Source organism: Anas acuta, chromosome 16 (assembly GCF_963932015.1).
Source record: "Anas acuta chromosome 16, bAnaAcu1.1, whole genome shotgun sequence".
NCBI lineage: Eukaryota > Metazoa > Chordata > Aves > Anseriformes > Anatidae > Anas > Anas acuta.
This window is the reverse complement of record NC_088994.1, coordinates 3,701,788-3,721,017: the sequence shown is the minus strand read 5'-3', so window position 1 is coordinate 3,721,017 and position 19,230 is coordinate 3,701,788. Positions and strand designations below refer to the sequence as shown.

The following is a 19,230-nucleotide window of genomic DNA, read 5'->3' as shown; positions in this document are numbered from 1 at the left end:
GGGCATCCAAATAGTTTATACCCCAGCAAACATGTTCTGGCAGCGGGACCGTGAGTTTCCATCTCATTAAGCTGTTGGCAAAGCTCTGGTAATTCCAGTCACTGATACAGCGCAGGAATCCTCCCCCAGCACGCCCGGCTGTGTCAGCTCGGAGCATCGCTGCTTTTCCTCAGCGGCTGCGTGTTTACACTCGAGGGTCAGAGAAAGTGTTGAAATGTCACTTCTGAGCCGCTGGGACGAGGTCTCGCCGGGGCAGCAAACAAGTGTCAGAGGAGCTTTGTGCGGTGAGCACACGGCGATCGCTGCACCTAGGCTGTGCTGAGGAACCGTTTTCAAACACACACACGAGCGTTTAATGCAAAACCTGGCCCCGGGTCTCGGTTTCACAGGGGCTTGAAGAGGCTGAGTAATAGCAGAACGCCAGAGCAGAGGTCCCGGGCTGCGCCACAGCCCACGCTGGCGGTGACAAAGTCCTGGCAGCCAGCTGTGGGTTTCGCTGTGTCTCCGCTGAGCCGGGTGAGATTGCGGTGTCCTCGGGCTCCTCTGAGTCGGGATTTGTTGGAGGGGTGGCAGGCAGGTGGCAGGAGGCCGGGGAAACCTGCCCTCAGCACCGCTGCGGGTGTCACGGTGCCCTCCCAGGCTGCCCTCCCCGCCCCGCATTGCGTTACGCGGCTTAAGGCAGGCACACACTAAATTCATTTTGGAGGCCCGCTGTCCAGGCCTGGAGACAAAGGAATGTTTTAGTCGGGTTTTTATGAAGTTTGTGTGCTTTATCAAAACTCCTATTGTTCCCTCATTAAGGCGGGATTATCCCGCTGGGGTCATCCCTTCTGCATGGGTCAAGGAAACGGCAGCGCTCCCGTGTCGTCGTAAATTTGGGACTGCAGGACCGGGCCGTGAAACAGGCGAGGTGAGGGGGAGGCCGAGCATCCAGCGGGCACAGCAACCTGGGCTTTTGGGGCTGGGACCCACAGGGAGCTGTGACCAGCACCGGCTCAGGTGGGCTGGGCTGCAGAGAGACGTCCCATGCCTCTCACCACGCACAGGTCCCATCTCCTGGGCTGCTCCTCTCGTTCCGTGGCCTCTGCCGCTGATGTGATCCTGAGGGTGTGAAGCCGGAGCGTTTCCATCCTCCCCAACAAGCAGTTTGTTTAAAAACCTTTTAGTTTGCAGAAGGACCTATCACAGAGCTGTAGGGGTTGGAAGGGACCTCCAGAGATCACCAGCCCCCCACCAAAGCAGTTCCCTGCAGCAGGCTGCCCAGGGAGGTGCCCAGCCAGGCCGTGAATATCTCCAGAGGAGCCCCCCCAGCCTCCCTGGCAGCCTGTCCCAGCGCTCCGGCACCCTCACCGTGCAGAATTTCTTTGGCATGTTGGTGCGGAGCTGCCTGGGCTCTGTTTTGTGGCCATCGCCCCTTGTCCTGTCCCCACAGACCGCTGAGAAGAGGTTGGCCAAATCCCTCTGTCTCCCACCCCGCAGGTATTTATACACATTGAGATCCCCCCTCAGTCTTCTCCAGGCTGACCAGCCCCAGGTCTCAGCCTCTCCTCACAGGGGAGCTGCTCCAGGCCCCGTATCATCTTTGTGGCCCTCCCCTGGACTCTTCCCAGAGTTGGTTTGCCCTCCGCTGGACTCATCCCAGAAGATCCCCGGCTTTCTTGTACTGGGGAGCCCAGAACCAGAGGTGATCCAGTTGCCCCCTGGGCTCTCTTGGGCTGATTCCCTGAATCTGTCACTTTTGTCTTTGCAAATTTTATTTTTTTGCCCTCAGATTATCTCCTTCCTTCCAGACTGTGTTCCATCTGGTGGACCTTTTCTCCATAAGGCTGTGATTCTGAATTAGGCTCAACTCCTCCAAAACTCAGTGCTCAGCCGCAGGTAGCTCCTCCTGCTGCCCTTGTGCCCGGACGTTTGGCTGGGTTCCTGTGCGCGTCCCAGCGGTCTCCTCTGTTTGCAGGTGCTCTTCATGTGCTCCTGCTACAAACGGCCTCACTGGTGAATTTGGGCTTGCAGGAGGAGGGTGCAGGGCCCGGGTGTGAGTTTGGGGCACCCTGTGCTGGCGGCGTGCTGCCGAGTCAGCCCGCCGTGACCGCGCCGCCCTCGTGCACCTGCCCTGGCTGCGACCTACAACTCTGTAGGACGCGCGATTTTGCCAAAAGCTAACCTCATGCAAACGAGTCTCACTCGCCTTAAAATCACCACACGGGGTTTCGGGGTGCTTGGATGGCCGCAGGAGCCATGCGTGGCCCCGAGGAGGGCAGGAGCTGCTGGAGCAGCGAGCCGCTCCTGCTGCCCGCATGGGGCCGCGCGGGGCCAGGTGCTCGCCTCCAGCTGCAGCTGCTCCGTCTGCAGAAGCAGGTGGGGAGGCTCGGGAGAGCCAGCAAAACACAGCTGGGAAAAGTTAAGCAGGAGACGTGCAGCGTGCCGCCTCACCTGGGCAGAGCCAGAGCCGACCCCGCAGCAAAATTGCCGGCAATAAACACAGCTTCACCTCGGCTCCGGGTGGGATTAGTGAAACGAAGAGGAAGTAAATGTACGCTTGAGATGTTTTTTTTTTTTTTTCCTTCTTCCTCTCGTTAGTAGCACGGCCAAATCAAATCAACTATTTCAAGAATGCTGCCTTGTAACTGGGCGCACCATCAGCTCCAGCCCCGCTTTGGAGAAGCTTTGCTGGTGAACGTTTCTTTTTCATCTCCTCCCCCAAGCTTTTCGTGCTGGGTTTTTACATTAAGAGGTTCCTTTCGCGTTGCTTTCCCTGAGCCGCCTGTATTTTTTTTAAATGTCTTGTGGTGTAGAAAATCAAGGTTTTGACAGCTGCTGAAGTTTCGAGTTTGGTGCGTCTGAGCTGTGGATCGAAGGTAATTTTTGGCCTCTTCCTCTTCCCCCCCAGGCACGTTAATGAAGGGCAGCACGCAGGCTGCTCGCTTCTGGCTCTCGGTGGTTGCCTGGTGAGTGGGGTGGGTGGAAGACCTCCGCCTGCTTTGGTGCGGTGCTCGGCTCCAACGCTCCTCTTGCTCTGTTGGAATTTCTCCTTGAGCTGCCTGAGCGTTTTTCTGCGCTGTGCTGGGTTGGGCAGGGAGGCTGGCAGGGCTCAGCACGCAGGTAGCAGAGCACTTCGGGTGGAAAGGAAACCCTGAGAGCTTCAGGTGGCTTTCTCCTCGTTTCCTCCTTGCCATCCAGCTGATCCAGCCGGGTGTTTTGTCGTGCAGCCTCATTGTGGAAGCGCTCAGGTGCGTAGCAGCAGGCGGGGATGCGCCTCTGGCTGAGCTGGGTCACCCTGAACCCACCGGGAGTGGCTGCAGCAGGGTTTGGGTGCGGGTCTGGGGAGGGTCTTCATGGGGGAGCTGGTGCCTCTGGCAGGTCGGGGCCTTCTCCTTAGCTGGGCTGGCTTTTAGCTTCTGCACATTATATCCTGAATGCCAGCTGCGGCACGGCACTGTGTGTGGGGACTGGTGGGCACCGCAGTGCCCATGTGCCAAAATCCTGCCTGCCCCTCGCTTTCACAAAGGCCTCAGGACGGCGGCGAGCCCGGGGAGCCATCCATAGCACGGGCCCCAGGGCGCCCACATCACGGGGGTTACAGGGGATTTGGGGCCAGAGGAGAAGAACTCAGCTAGCGCCTGAATGCAGCTTTTCAGCCTCTTAAAATTCTTCTGTTTTTATTAAGCGTGAATCCCAGATGCTAAAAAGTATTTTTCCAGACATGGTTGTAGCGTCTCGCTGTGTATTTTCCGCTAAATTGCTGAATTATTGTTTTCTTTCTGGCCTTCGGTTTTTTTCCTAGCTTTATCTTTTTGTCTGCATGTTTCAGATGGCTAAAACTTGTTTCTGCTCAGCATACCGATCTGTGAACTCCCATGGGAGGCAGAATTCTCACCAAGCGATTGCATAGGACAGGAATGCTGCCTTTTTTTCCTGGAAACTTGTAAACATGAACTTCCTGTTGACATGAACTGTAAATCTGCAAATAGGCTGCGCTGCTGACAGAAGATGGAGGTAATAAAATCTTAGGTCCTCGTTCCCTGCGTTTGGCCCTCCTCGGGCTGTGTCCAAACGCCCCAAAGGCGGCGGAGCCAAGTGAAGGGAACCTGCTGGTTGTTCTCCAGCTCTGGAAATGAGCCTTTCTTAAACTATTTATTTTTCCTCGTCTGTGGGCACCCAAATATGGATGCAGTCCTAACAGAAGCCAGTTGGAGACTCTCACAACCCCAATGGCTGTGGAGCGATGCTTCATCGCTTGTTTTCTTCCTTCGTTTCTCCTCCAGAGAGCTCATCCTCGCTGTCAGAGAGTTAACTCTCCTGCGTCCCAAGCAGGCGTTTTTGGATAACGAGCCAGCCAAATTTTGGCAGCTCTTAAGAGCCTCTGCACGTTACCGCCCATGTCACTTAACCTTGCGTTTATTCCTACCTCCAAGAGGAGAGCTGGTGGGAAGCGTAAGCCGGTGGGGTTGTTGTCACCTTCCACGCTTGGCTCTCCTGCATCTTGTGCATCTGCAAAGGTGCCACAGCTTGCTGGGGGCGAGCAGCAGCGCAGGGAGGACGTCCTCACGGTTCCCCGTGCCTCTGATTTTTTGGGGTGCTACCTTACTGGGCTGCTGTGGGTGGCGGAGGCAGGCGGCTGTGCGGCATCGTTGGGGTGCTGGAACTCTCCGTGCCACCGCAGCAAGGGGTGGAGGCAAGTGAGAAGGTGGTGGAAGCAGAATGGAGACGTGGAGCAGAAATCAGGTGAGAAAGGGTGGTAGTGGAAGGAGGACAAGGAGCTAGGAAGGAAGGAGGAACGATTGCAGGCCACCAAAACGCACAAGAGAAGGAATGGGGGCAAGGAGCATCGGGCAGGGGAAAAGCAGAGAAGGCAGAGCCGGGTGGAGGCTGCGCTCCCTCAACGAGCTCGCCGTTAATTAATATTTTCTCCTGTGGCAGCAGCGGGGCGTGGATGCGATCCAGCCCTTCTCCGCCTGACCTCCGCGCTCGCCGCCGGTCTGGCTTCTCGCTGGCTTTCTGCCCGCAGCGAAACCGCAACCTTTCCGCCTGCTCCGGGCAGGGGGGGAGAGAGGCACATGGCAGCGGTGTAAGGGGAGCCTCCCGCAGCCGGCTGCGCCTGGGTGGGCGTGCTGGGGCTTTCGTAAACTAATAGCTCCCAGCAGTGCTACTAAATCAGACTTGGTGGAGCCAGGAGCGGGGAGCTTGGAATGCCGGCCAGGCACAAAGGGCTGCGCTGGTTTTGTTGTGTTTTTCTTTTTTTTTTCTTTTTTTTTTTTTTTTTCCTTTTTTTTTGTCGGCTGTTTGTTTTTTCGCCCCCAAACCTCGCTGTGTGTCACGGGCCTAGCGGCCCGGCAAGCCAACTGAGAGCAGAAGAGGAGCCGGCAAAGACAGGCTCGGGGAAGAAAAATGGTGAAAAATTAAAAATAAGAAACCAGAAGGGAAGTCACCGTTGAAAACGTGGTTTTTTGGCTGTTCAGCGAGGCGGGGAGGGAGGGAGCCCCGCTCGGTGCTAAACCTGCAAAACCAACAAAGCTGTGGCAGCAACGGGGATGGACTCCGCCGGGAACCTTACAGGGAGGCTGCAGCGTGGCTGAGAAATTTGGCTTTTTTTAATCAAGGTTACTGTGTTGGCAGCAAGTAATCCCCAAGGAAATGAAGCTCCTTTGGTGCCTGTCGATGGCAGGAGGTGGCCGGGCCGTGGGACACGGAGCTGCCGCCTGGTTTGAGGGGCTGGGACAGGGGCAGGGACACCCGGTGTGCCTGCCACTGGATTCATCAGTGGCACGCTCAAGTCAAGCTTGGGAAGCGCTCACAAATGCAGCCGTCTCCAGGGGCTAGAGGGAAGGGAAACGATGATAAAGGGTGAAAAAGGCTCCTGGTAAAGCAGCCCGAGATAAGGAAAGAAAAGCAGCTCCTGGGGGAGAAGTCTCAGCCTGGAGGAGGGAAGCGAATGGTGGCAGGAGGGATGGGGAGCTTGGAGAGCTGCAGGGCAGGGGTTTGGGGCTCTCGCCTCGTGTTTGTGGCCGTGAGCTGCCCTGTCTGTGCCAGGATCGGAGGCACGCGGCGCATCCCCGAGCCCTGCTTGGGGAGCACCCCCACCACGGCTCCAACCTTCAGGATCCCCCCCAGGGCTGGGGCAGGCGCTGGAGCCCCCTCCCCAAAGGGGGATCGCTGAAAGTGCTGGCCTCGGGCAGCTGGGGGGGTTTTGGGGAAGAGCAGGGCGGTGGCCGCCTCGGCTGAGCCTGAAGCTCGGCGTCCAAGGGGCACCTCGCGAACCTCCGCGGCGCCGCTGTTGATTTTGCACCTTTTGACCTTGCCCTTTGGAAAATATTGGCGGGCTGCAGGGCTGCCGAGCGAGGCCTAATCCTCTGCAGGCTGGGCTCTCCTCTCTCCAAGCAGCATTACTCATTTTTTCCGCATTTCTGTGTTTGGTTTAAATGCCCGGGACAATTACAGAGACTTGGATTTCTAATCAGTGAGGGTGTTAGATGGGGGAATTGGTTGTTTCCATTCCCCCCCCCTCTTTTTTTTTTTTAATGACATCACCTCCTGGGTGTTTCTTCTTTACCAGTGCAGGAGGAGGGCAGCCGGCGCTCAGGTCTCTTATCTTCCTTTCTGCCCCCCCCCAGCCATAAATCAGAGGCCGTAAGTAAAGTTTTGGTGCCTTGATTAGGTTGTGCCTAATTTGTCGAACCTTTGCCCCGCTGTTTTTTCCTTGGTGTTTGATCGTAGTTCTGGGTATAAATTCTGCTAATTCAGTTAAGGCCAGCTTTTGGTGCATGTTTTCCCCCTCTCCAGGCGATATTGACGTGGCACAAACGCTGAACGCTGCTCCTGTTCCCCGCTGAAGCAGGCAATATGATTAGATTTACTTGACAAATTAAGCTTGTTAACGTAATCTGCCATGTGCTAATTTAAAGAACGGAGGTATTGAAAAGAGGATGTTTGGTAAACGTGAGAAATTGGCTGGGGATGGGGCGCTCTGATCTCCGCTCAGGGCTGCCGGGGGGATGCTCCTCCAGCATCCTTCGAAGGGAGCGTGCCCGGCCTGGCTCCAGCCGCCTGCGAGGACGGCGTAAGGAAGGCAAAAAACCGTGTGAGCCGCCTGCCAAACCTGAGCCCGGAGGAGGAGGAGGATCCCGACTGGTTTCCATCGGCTTGCAGTTAGCATGAATTTACAGTTTCCATTTAGCTTGATAAATGGCTTTGGCTGCCTTGGTGCGTTTGGATTTATTTTCTGCGCGGTGGAAAGCGGTCAGCTTAAAATGGCAAAGGCTTTCCAGGCCTGCCACGAGGGCCTGTGAAGCTGCTTTCCAAGGTAAGAGCACAGCAGGCAGAAAGCACAGCCACGGCGTGCCCCGAGAGCCGGGTGGGACCGAGGAGACATCACAAGCAGCTCGGGTCCCTGGTGCTCGCTGTGGAAATGGGCCGTGATAGGCATAAAAATTCCACTGGAAACTGGGAAAATATTTCAGATTTCCTCACTTTCCTCAAAAACCACACTTAGCAGCAGGTATCAATAGCTCGCAGTGTTCAAACTCCGTTTGCATCGTTCTTTCCATGGAGCGTTCCCACGAGAAGAAAGCAGAAGCCGATTAACGCGGCGTCGGGGAAAGCAATTTCCCGAGCTGCTGCCCTCCGTCTTTCCACTGCATTGTCCGTGGGTCGTGGGGCTCCGGGCTCTGGTTTTTGGGTGCTCGTGGGGCAGGCTGGGCTGACTTGGGGGTGCTGCTTGGTGCCTTGTGTGCCCCTGCTTCACAAACAGCCCCTGGCGGTGTTCGGGAGGCTTTCTCCAGGATGGATTTCCATGAGCGAGGCTTTTGTGTGGCACCCGGCTGTGCCCCAGCTCCAGTAACGATGATTTGAGAGCCGATACAAGCTGGTGTGGAAGGGCACGTTGGCCTTTCACCAAGGTTTATAGAGTCAGATCATAGCTGCACTTAAAAATCACAAAATCATAGAATGGTTTGGGTTGGAAAGGACCCCAAAGCCCACCCGGCTCCAACCCCCTGCCATGGGCAGGGCTGCACCAGGTTGGCCAAGGCTCCACCAGCCTGGCCCTGAGCACCCCCAGGGATGGGGCACCCGCAGCTCCCCTGGGCAGCCCGTAAAAATACTTGGGGTGGCCTGAAGTTTCCCATCCCATCCCCTGGTCCCTGCTGCGTTGGGGCCGAGCTGTGAGGGGACCGCACAGCGCGAGGCGCCGGGCATCGCCTCGGCACACCCGGGGCCGTAGGAAAGCAGCGGCGCTCCTTCTGGTGCAAGGGGAGCTGCTCCTTGTTGTTGGTTTGTGTTTTCTTTTTGTCTCGCTTCATTGTCTGGGTAATTTAGGGATGGTTTTTCCATCTCGGCTGATGAAATGTTGAGAGCTGGAGGATTTTTGCGCAACCCTCATTGCAAGTGTCGGGAGCCCCGGCGAGCTGAACTTTCTGGGCTGCAAATTTCGGTGCCGTGCCCTGCGGGGAGGTGCCTGCAGCTGCTGGGGGGGGGCACAGGGGCACAGGAGGCGGGGGGACTGCCGTGGATGTGGCTTGGTGAGCTCCCAAGTGCTGGGAATGCCCTAACCAGGAGCGTTTGGGGCTCCTGAGCCAGGAAATGTCCTGCCACGCTCGCGCCAGCCAGCTGCAGGTCTCTGGGCTTTTGAGAAACCGGCGTCCCTCCGCTTTGGCAGCGGGGAGCTTGTAGTTTGTTGCTGTCCTGGCAAGGTACCTCGCTGTCTGGTTTTCAAATAGCTGGAGGGAGAGCTGCAATCGCCTGCGAAGGTGTCAGGAGGATTACAGGGAGCCCAGGACCTGCCCGGCTCCGCGGTGAATCCCTCCTCACATCTTGCAACGTGCCCGCGCGCTCCCTGCCCGGGCTGCGGAGCAGATTTGCTGCAAGCAAAAGGCAAACAGCATTTCCCCTCCCAGCTGCCTGCATGGCCTCGGGGGGGGGGATGCAGTGTGTGTGTGTGTGTGTGTGTGTGTGTGTGCAGGGGGTTCCCTGGGGGCTGCCCACCAAGGAGGGTGCTGGAGGTGGCAGAGCTGCGGAGCCTGGGCGTTACAGCGGGGTGTGGGGGGGGCACGGGCTGCAGCGGTGTCCAGAGGGTTTCTTTTACGAGCCTGCTCTGTTAGTGCTGTGAAATCCCTCGTGGGCTTTACTCCATGTATAAAACATTTAGGATTTACATTTTCCTTTAACACTTCCTCTTCGATCTGAGTAATACGTTACACATTTAATTGCGCTTCCTTTGAATTTTCCAGTCCTCATTTGGTACCCTTGCAACATCAGTATCTTGTTATCTTGTTGTTGCTCCTAATTGCTAACACATGCCGGCTTTCCAGCGCCGCAAACTGCGCGGCTGGGGCTGGCGGGGGACTTCACATGAGCGATCCTACGTGCGCGGGGAAACCTTCAGGAAATCAATTCGCTGCTTCGCCCGACAGCGCACCCCGCTCTGGCTTACAGGAAAAAAAATAAAAAAAGAAACCCAAAGGCTCCTCCCGGCCCGATGCGGGGCGATCTCCACTGGAAGGGGCAGCCTGCTGGCAGAGCCCCGGCTGTCGCCGGCCGTCAGCAGCATCCTGGTGGGCTGCAGGCGCTGGGAGGTGCGCGCTGGGTGACATCAGCTGGCCTGGAGCCCGGGCAGCGCGGCGCAGGCAGGAGCGGGCAGGCGGCCGCGGGCGCGCGCCTGGAGCGGGGCGTTTGGCAAGGTGGGAGCCGGTCTGCTTGGCAGGACCTCCCCATCTGGGATCCATCTGTGTTTCCCTGGAACCGGACAGGCGGCTCCAGGCGGTGAGAAAGCGCAGATGTGAGGGACCTGACACATGTCCAGCTAATGAAAGGAGAAGGAAGGCTGGGCTCAGCCTGCGCTCCCGGATTAAGAGCGGCGGAGGGAGGAAGAGCCCTTTTTATTTATACTGCGAAGAAACGAGGTGTGTTCACCAGCAGCTGGATCGCGCTAACCTCGCCGCTTAGGGTAAGCAATCTATTTTTAAACGCGACGGGGGGGCGGCTGGGCTGCCTCGCCGTGCCGTGCCGCGGGGTCCGCGGCGCCCCGACCCCGCCGCAGGTAGGGGCGAGGGGGGAGCGGGGGAAAACTTGCACGGGCTGCACAGCTGGCAAAACACCCAGCCCACGGGGGGGAGAGCTGCGTGAGGGCTCGCGCTGCGGGGCTGTGGAATGGTTGTTTTAATTTTTATTTTATTTTTTTTAATCGTTTTTAATCCCCCCCCCCCCGAGCACGAGGCTAGGATTCGGTGCTTTCGGGGGAAATGGAGAGCCGGGGAGGTTTGTGCGTGTTGTAGCAAAATGTGGTTTTTCCACTACGCCTGGTCTGCCTCCCGTTGGTGCATGCTAATGCTGGAGCCGGGGGGAAACCTGCAGAGACGGATTTCTTCCCTCGGCCCCCAGGTTTCCTCAATTTCCCCCGTATTTTCAGCGTGGCTCTGCATTGTGTCAGAAGGCTCCTTTTTGTCTCTGCGCTCCTCCAGCAGCGAGTGATGCTCCCAGCATGTAAATCTCCCGGATCAAGCCGGTGGTACAGGAGCAGACCTCCCTGCCCTGACGTTTTCCCTGCTGGGCTGCAGAGTGCTGCATCTCGCAGCCTGCCTTATTCCGCCAAAATCTCCCGACCCCACAGGCGTATTTTAAACCTGCCTTTCCCCCTGTCTCTCCCCCCATTCTTTTTGGGAAGGTCGGGCAGCAGCAGATGCTCCTCTAGCCCTCCGGAGCTGCGGGATGTGAGCATCCCTCCACGGCATGGGGGCTGGGTGGCTGCTCCACGAAATATCCCTGGGAAATCAACCCGGCTGCTCCTGCCCCTGCTTTGCGCGGGGCCGAAGCGCTGCCTGGCACGGGAGGGGTGCCCAAAGCAAAGTTTGGGGAGCCAAAATGTGCCGGGGGGGGGGGGGTCGCTCGCTGTGGAAGCGGAGAGGAAGAGAGGCGATGTGCTAGGTGCTCCGTGCGGGATGGTTCCTCTTTTGTGCGCTTGCTGGTGCTTTGTCCAGGCTGGTTCTCGCTGTGCCAAGTGGCAGGGGTTCCCCAGGGAGCGCTGCCTTCCCACTTCCAGGGTTTCCTGCTCTTGGAGTTCGCGGAGGGCGGAGGTATGGCTCGGTGGCCGTTGTTTTTTGCTGATTTATTTCTGAATACGTTACGAGCCTGCTTCCAGACACGTTAAACGCTCGCTAAGTGTCCCCGTGTCCCCGGGGAGTGGGCAGGCAGCAGCTCTGCGGGCTGAGCGGCTCACAGCGCAGCAGCACAAAGGAGGAAAGAAAACCAGCAAACCTCCGGCGAGGCTCTGCGGGCTGTGACAGGGTCTGAAAGCCGAGCTCTGTGCTCCGGCAGGAGCCCCACTGCAGCAAGCTTGGTGCAGGAGCAGCTGCTCCCGGGGGCTCGAAGCAGACGGAAGTTTTGCCGGCATTGGCACGGCGTAATTTGGCCGTCCGACAACTAATTGGCTGGTTTCTTGCCTGGGGGAAACTTTTTTTTTTTTCCTTTGCGGGTCCTGTAGAGGAAAACTAAAGGGAAGGAGGTGGGGTGTGGGTGGGGAGGGGGTGGCGTGGAGCTGGGTGGCTGCTGGTGGTGGCTGTGTGGGGATGGGGCAGCGCATCCAAGCGAAGCCGTTTTCAGAGCTGCCTGCTGGATGACACAATTTTCAGGTTTAATCCGGAGAAGGAGAAGTCTTGTCTGATGTGAGGAACTGCCCTGGCTCAGTCGGGATGGCTGAGGGCCCCCCGTAGGTGCCTCGGTCCCGGTGCTTCCAGCAGGCAGCAGCCACTGCCAGCCCCAGAGAGCCCAGACGTGGAACAAGGGGAGGAGGCGAAGCCGGGGCACTTTGGGCAGACAGTGCCTGCGGGCAGGGTGGGAAGGCTCTGAGGAGGGATAAAAATCGCTAAAGGCGAGGAGAACAAATGGTTAACCTGAGGAGTGCCCCTAGGAAAAAGAGCAGAAACCCCATTTAACATGAAAAGGCCAAAGCGGTGCTGCTGGGCCCTGCTCTGTGGGGTGACAGCAGTGTCACCCTGCCGGCCTCCGTGACCCTGCAGGCTGCATCTGCTGGGTGTGCAACCCGCCAAAACCGAAGGGAACCTGTGGTCAGGCTCTTGGGGTTTTTCCTGTTTTGTTCCTCTTAACCTTACCGAAGCCGTGCCCCCAGGAGAGGTTTTCCTGTCTTGCTGCAGCCTCGCTGGTGGGTTTTGGTGCCAGTCCCAAATCGCCTCACCTCCATTTCAGAGAGCACAGGGCACTGCTGCACGTCGCTCCCCGGGGATTTTGGCTCGTACAAGAGCGAAAGGACATGGTTTGACCCCAGAAGCCAGACTGAGCTCTCGAGGCAGCTCCTCGCTGCCCCGTGGGCGCCGTTTCGCAGGGGGCAGCGCTCCTCTGCACTGCTGCCTTGGGATGGGCGAGCCAGGTGGCTCTTGCTTTTTCCAGCTCTGGTTATTTATTTTTTTTTTTAGGGTTTGGACAAAACCCAAGATTTGCTTGACGTGCATGCACAATGTTTATAGCAGAGCTGGACAGCTGAATGAAGTCAGCTGAGGACTTGGGCATACGAAATGGATGTAAGGAGATGCTGGCTGGTGTCTTCAACTGGAGGTGGTCGTAATCTGCTGCTGGGTGGGTTTTTCCCCATCATAAAAGTGCTGGCTTGTTCTGGGTCAGATTGACAGCTTTGCTTTATCCCAGCATCCAGTGAACATTTCCATGTTGGGTTGCTTGGGGGCTAGGTATGAAGCGGGTTTTGAGAGAAATTCCGGAGCGGTCCCTGGGGACAGCATCCCTGCAGCTTTCTGGGAGCCCGTGAAAGTTTTTGTCTTAATTGATGTGGCTTTGGGGAACTGCTCCTGGTGGGAGCTGGAAAACCAGGCGGCTGTGGAGAGCAGGAACTGGGAGGAACTGGTGAGCAGCGAGCCTTCAGCTGAGCGGAGAGGCTCGGGTTTGGTTCCCAGCTCGGCGAGGCAGGACCTCGACCTTCCCACTGCTCCGTGTCAGCTGCTTACGTGCAAAAGGACAATGGCAATTTCAGAGGTTTCAAAGCATTTTAAAGTGTAACTCTCACGGCCTTTATAGGGGCGGTACAGTGGCATTTCTATAAGCCAAGCTTAAGGCTTTAGGATAACGTGCATTGAATCCCCTGGGCTGGCTCCCAGCCGTGGGGCTCCCGTCCTCCCCATCAGAGGCAGGACGGGAGGTGTGGGGGTGAAGGGGGACGGCCCCGAGACCGCTCTGAAGAACCAGCACTGCTGCAGACCTGCTGCTGGGCTTCCCCAAGTCCTGGGGGAGATCCACGAGCCTGTTTCCCGAACAGAAACAGGACACAAAAAAAACCCAACACCCAGTTCCCCAAGGCATCAATAACGCGCCCCCACTGAGCCACCGCAGCCGAGGTGGGGAGGATGAAGATGAGGATGAGGATGTGCGGAGCCCGCTGCAGCCTCGCCACGACTCCAACCTGTTGCTCTGCGGCGAGCCGGGCGCGCTGACAGCCCTCGCCTGGCTTGGGCTGCTGGCGGGGCGTCGGGGGAGCGGGTTATTGTGGGGGAACAGATGTGCCGTGCGCTGCTGCCGCGTGCCGGCTCTGTGCCGCTGCGCCCAGCACCAGGTGCAGCCATTGTTCCTGCTGGTCCCTATTCAGCCGCCCTCGTCTGCTGCGCCCCGCTCGCTCCCTCATTGTTTCCCGAGGAAATTAGCATTAAAAACCCATCCGAAACCCCCATGTCCCTCAACTGCAGGTGACTGTTATTGGCCCCAGCTGCCACCCTCGTGCTTGATTACTTCCATATGGGGTTGTGGCAAGAAGTAGGATCCACTTATTGATTTTTTTTTTCCCCTTTTTTTTTTTTTTTTTATTCCCCCCACCCCACACACACTTCAGCACTCCCGAAGAACAATGCCCTGAAATCTATTAAGCCCCCGATAGGCTCTGCATCCCAGGCGCTGTTACAACTGCGATGAACATTTTACAAGGAAAGCTAATTACACCCTCTCCCTGCCTCCTTCCTTTCTTCACCCCCACCCCATAAATGTAAAATAGCCAGAGGGCAAGTGGCAGTAAATTAAATCTTTGCAGTGTCCTGAGAGGAGGTCCCTGGCTAGCAGGAAAAAGTCTGTTGGTTTGCGATGTTTGGTGTTGGGTTTTGCTTGCTTTTTTTTTTGTAATCAGAAAATGGGAAACCCGTCTGCCTGGCATGCTTTTATGCCACACCTATAAAACAAACAAGCAGATCCCAACGTGGGTCTGGATAGAGAAGGAAGAAAACAAACAGGTTGGTTGTTAATTTGTTCGTGTTGTCAAATGTTGAGAGGAGCCGAAGGCAAACGACACACAAATCGAGGCTGCCAAATTCTGGGAGCGGGATTGTTTTCCCCCAGTACAGGCTGCACGGGACCCAAACCCCGAATCTCTTCTGGGTTTCTCGCTCCAGAGCAGCAATGGGGCAGCCCGGTGGTTCCTAGCTGAAAGGAGGACAGTCCAGAAGGAGGATGGATGGATTGTGTGCTCCTACGGAGGAGTTTTGGGTGTCCCATGGGCTGCGCTGGGTCTCCCAGGAGGAGTTTGTTGAAGCTGCAGCATTGCAGCTGATGGCTCCTGGCTGAGCAGCTCGCTGGGGGCTGATGTTCTCCAGAGCACCCGGCCGAGCTGTTGGGTGCGCTGCCAGGAGCTCAGCGGGCTGGCTGGAGAAGAAATCCCTTCCGCACCCCGTGAGCCTCAGCCATCGCAGCCCAAGAGGCTGTTTTGTAGAGGATCGGTGGGATTAACGCATACAACCCTTGCCTTTGCCTTCTTGGAGTGCCCCAGCAGCCACCTCCCTGAGGGTCTGCGTCGTTCCTTGCTGGTGATGCCCTGGGCAGCTCGTGCCCCTGCACTGCTGACACCCATAAATGTATCTGAATCTGCCCATAGATGTTCTCTTCTGTCCTTAGAGCAACCTGTTAAGAACTGGTAACTGTCCAGATTGAAGCAAAACTAAGGAAAATTGTCACAGACTATTTTTACTTTCCTTCTAATTTTTTTTCCAGGTTATGCTCAGTCTTTAGAACACGGCCCTTCCAGTGGAGGAACTGCAGTAGGATGCTGGGGATGGTCGGTCTCTGGCCTTGTTTTCTTCCCAAGTCTGAGAAGGGAATTCCCATTTTCCCCCAGCTGCTCACTGGAAGGTGTGTTAAAAACAGAGAAGCCTTTTTGTTTGGATAACGCAGCATCTGTGGGCAAAGCATCCCTCTTGCTAGGCTGGAAGATGCTGAGGCAAGTGGTTATTTGTGTCTGTGTCTTTGGGAACAGCCGGGGCTTGGCTGGTTGACCTCATGAGTAGGAGTGCAAAGTTTCCTACAGGCAAGGACCAGGCTTGTCCGGAGGCTGTGTGTCTCTTGTAGGCTCCCTGGTGTTTGTCTGGCTGCCCTCCGCCCCAAGGAGCACCCTGCCTTGATGGGGGACTCCACCGCTGTGGTTTGTGAGAAGGACTCAGAATAAAACTCGGGTTGGCACCTGAGGAGAGGGGTTTTACTCAAGCAGTCAGATCGCCTGCTGCACGTACCTCCTCCCTGACACAGCCCCCCCAGGCCGAGCTGCCCAGCGTGGGGCAGGTTGTGCACATCTGGCAGTGGGCTTATAAAAAAGAAAACAAAAACAACAACAAAAAAAGACCCTTAAGGTGAGTCGCCAGGTGATGGGGTCAGCAGGATGGATGGAGCCAGAAAAGCAACCACACGCAGTATCCTGAGCGATTTTCCTCAGACTTGTTTTAAACCCTTCAAAGTCAAATCTCAAACTTAGGGGGTTTCTTCTCCCTAATTAAATTAACAGGCCATATGGTGTTTACTGTGAATGCCTGCAATATGGAAGGAGCTACCTCCTGGATCACTTTCTTTTTCAGAAGAAGCTGCTTTACCTGATGTCGCTGTTCTGAAATGTTCTTTTCAGCAGCGGGTGAGATGGGTTATTTCAGCCGCCGCTGGTGTCACCTTCTGGTCTGGGAGATGAGCTGTGCCGTAACCTTCTCTGTGTCTGCAGCCTCTGTCTTCTTCCAGCGTTTGCAATGCTGTTGTGCTGCCCGGTGGCAGCATGCACAGGTCAGGGTTGGTTTTTCAGGCGTTTTCGCATGATTGCTTTCTTGATCTTGGAGCTGAGGAGCATAGAAAACACCTCAAGGTTAGGGTTTGGGGGTGTTTTGTTAACAGCTACTACTACTTTTGTATCAAGGGAAACGTTACCATCTCAGGAGTATGTGAAACAGAAAGTTTTGGAGTTCTGTTCTTTATTAACGGAGTGCTTAAAAACAGTACTTTGCTTGAGCTGCTTTTATCTTTGCATGAAATCTGGAGGAGGAAATTAAGACTTTGGGGAAGTAAATCACCGGCTTGTTACTGGGCCCTTGTATTTAGGTGAATGGCAAAGTGGGGGAGGCATCTCCAACCCTCCAGGAGAAATGAAGGAACAAAAGCTTGGATTTGCTGTCTGTATTCAGCTACTTTAAGTCATTTAGTAGGGTTTGGGGGAAGCATAATTCTTCCGTGCGTGTGGCCTTTGCCGTTGGCTCATCCTGCGTCTCTGCAGCGTTGGAAGTGAACCTTGCTCTACAATCTTAACTTGTTGGTAGATCTCTTTCGCAGGGGCTCGGTGCTGGCGGCAGGGCTGGGTTCCCCTTCATCTTCAGCCAGGCTCGGTGTGCACTGGGCTGTGTGGGCTCCCGGGGGCAGCCACGTTTCCGTCCGCTGCAAACACGCTGCTGCATTAGCATATTCCCTGTAACGTATGCTCAAAGGGTGCTTCTGTGCAGAAGAGCCTCTCTAAAGATAGCATCATGAAGTTCTGTGTTGTCAACCAGGGACACTTGATCTAAAAAACAACATTTGATACACAGACAAGGTTTGCAAGTGCCATCTGGATTCTGGGAGATGAGCTGGGTTGTGTCTGTTTTGCATAAACTCGCCAGGAGAAAAAAAAAAAAAAGTACTTGTAGGCAGATTAATTTTTCGGGATCACCTGAGCAGGACTGTTTATTCCACGCAAATGCCCTCGGTGACATCGGACACCGGTGTAATCCCATACCGCCGGGCAGCGTGTGCTGCTTGTGCATCCTTGGGGTGCTGGAAATAGTCGCGGAGCTCAGTGCTGCGCAGTGCTCGGCCCTGCCCGAGAGTGGGACTGAAACCCAGGTGCAATCTATTTAAATGCTTTTGAGCCTGTGATATTTTCATCTGTTCTCCAGCCCGCTGCAGGACAGGACCCAAAAGCAATGCAGAGCCCTACAGAAACGGCTGTATTTTTAGGGAGATGGGGGTGCAGATGCCTGTCCTCAGAAGTACACCATGGCCCCGGCAGAAACCCAAAGAGCATCAGGCGCAGCCCTGGGCTGAGCAGCGGTGCCTGCATGTAGGTATAAAACATATTCTACTTCAGGGCCTGTTTTGTGACTTTCTAGTTCTCCTCTCATATGCAAATGTCATTTGCCTAATGGGCTGGTGAGTGTAATTGAAAGGCAGCCTGCACTTACACGATGGTGAAAAGTCTCACCTGTGCCCAGGCACAGATGGGGCCCTGCCTGGCTGCTGCATCATTAGAGGGAATTTATAGGCACCGTGTCACAGGCCTTGCTGTGACTGGGGGGAGGATAGCCGTTTAAAACAAACTTGCTTTTTATGTTTTTCGTTTTTTTTCCCACTTGTTGGTGTGTGGGGTGCCGTCTCTTTCCTCGTCTGCAGTTGTGGTGGTCACGCTTCTTGGTTAACCTCTGTCACCAGGTGACAGTGAGCAGCTCACTGCGGACCCGTTTGTGGCAGACCCGGGAGCTTGAAGCCCTTTCTGTGCTGTGTGTAGGATGATGATTTGGAAACGAGTGCATCAGCAGCCACCCCGTGTACGTCCCTGTCCCGTGGGAGCTGGGCCGAGCCCACCCTTCGTTCCATCCCCTGAGGAGCTCTGGAGCCCCCAGGGCTGTCCGTGGGACACCTCTGCCTGCACCAATCGTGCCTGTGTGGTGTCTGTCTGCCTGTGTGGGGCTGTGGCTACAAAAGGCCTTACAGGCCCGTAGGTGCCCACCCACACCATCTCTCTTGGATGCCTTTAAAATCCGCCCCCCGTGCCTTGCTGCCAGGGCCCAGCGCGGCAGGGTTCTGGCTGGGTGCAGGGTGAAGGGAAGAGCGATTTGGGTGGGGATGTGAGGAGTTTTTCTCACAAATATCCTCTTGGCTTGGATCCCGTGCCTGTCGTTCATCAGGAGTGTTTGTGGGGCTGCAGGTACCGTGCTCAGCACCCGAGGGGATGAGGCACCTCAGGGAAAGGGGCAGAGGCCTGGCTGGCCAGGTCCTGCCTGCGGCCCTCCCCTGGGACTTGGGCACCTGCACGAAATTGTTAATGCCGGGGTGGAAATGACTTCTGCCCCCTCCAACATGCTGCAGGCCTCTGTTTTCATGGAGACCTGGTTTTAGGTCCCATTTAGTGGAGTGTCAGCCCTGGGGCTGGTTGGCAGCGCCTGAGCTCCTGCTCCTCAGCCCTGTGGGGCCCTGCGATGGGACCGAGCCCATCGGAGTCATCCTCCAGGGACCCAAGGGGCTCCTCCAGCCGTTTTTCCTTTGTCTTTAAGTGGCTGCTTCATTCTGGGCAGAGTTTGGATGTTTTTTCTTCTTCTGGCAAAGAAGACCTTTGTTTTCACCTGACCACGATGAGGTTTAGGACTCGCACCTGCCCTGCTCTGTGCTTCACAAATAGGTTGGCTTTTTCTAGTTTAATTGAGGCTCTTGGTAATAGGTTCAGGTGGCCTTGGTATTACCTTTGCCTCTCTGTGGTCTAGCAGGTTGGTACAGATGGTGGTCTTCTGCCTTGAGATCTTCTCACTTCATAAAGTGCTTGTGCTTTTTTACTTGGTGTTATTGGTGCGCTGCTTGGGGTGCTGGTATTTCCGTGTCTGCCTCATAGGAGTGGACCTTTTTTATCTTAGTTCCTATATTATTCAGTCTGAGTATTTCCTACTCTTCAGACACCTTCACCCCTTAGACGCCAGACCTGCTGGAGCCATTCTCGTTAGCTTCAGGTCCCTGCATGCTCAGTGGCATCTGTGATGCTGCAAGAAATCCAGGTTTGCTCAGTGCTAGCTATTTTTGCAGTCAGTGGTGGTTTTTTAGGTTGATTTATAATGATGGGAACCAAATCATTCAGCAGCAGAGCTTGGGAGAAGGAGAAAGGGAAGAGGAATGCAACCCTGAATCATTGTTTTGAAGCTTCTGACTTAAACCAGCCTCCTGTGGATCTTTTGGTCATTAGGCTAA

The 19,230-nt window shown here is 55.9% G+C and overlaps 1 protein-coding gene across 4 annotated transcripts in view; it reads left to right on the top strand.

The window, feature by feature from the left end:
• CBFA2T2 (CBFA2/RUNX1 partner transcriptional co-repressor 2) overlaps window positions 1–19,230 on the top strand; it is a 58,702-nt gene that overhangs the window by 10,713 nt on the left and 28,759 nt on the right. The window contains exon 1 of one of the 4 annotated variants that reach the window (XM_068700053.1): window positions 2,592–2,858. The exons of 2 other annotated variants lie outside the window; for them this stretch is intronic. The gene's annotated coding sequence lies outside the window, so the exon portion shown is untranslated. Of the gene's footprint in view, window positions 1–2,591; window positions 2,859–9,395; window positions 9,941–19,230 lie in introns of those variants that run through there. One more of the 4 variants, XM_068700052.1, reaches the window with a different exon arrangement.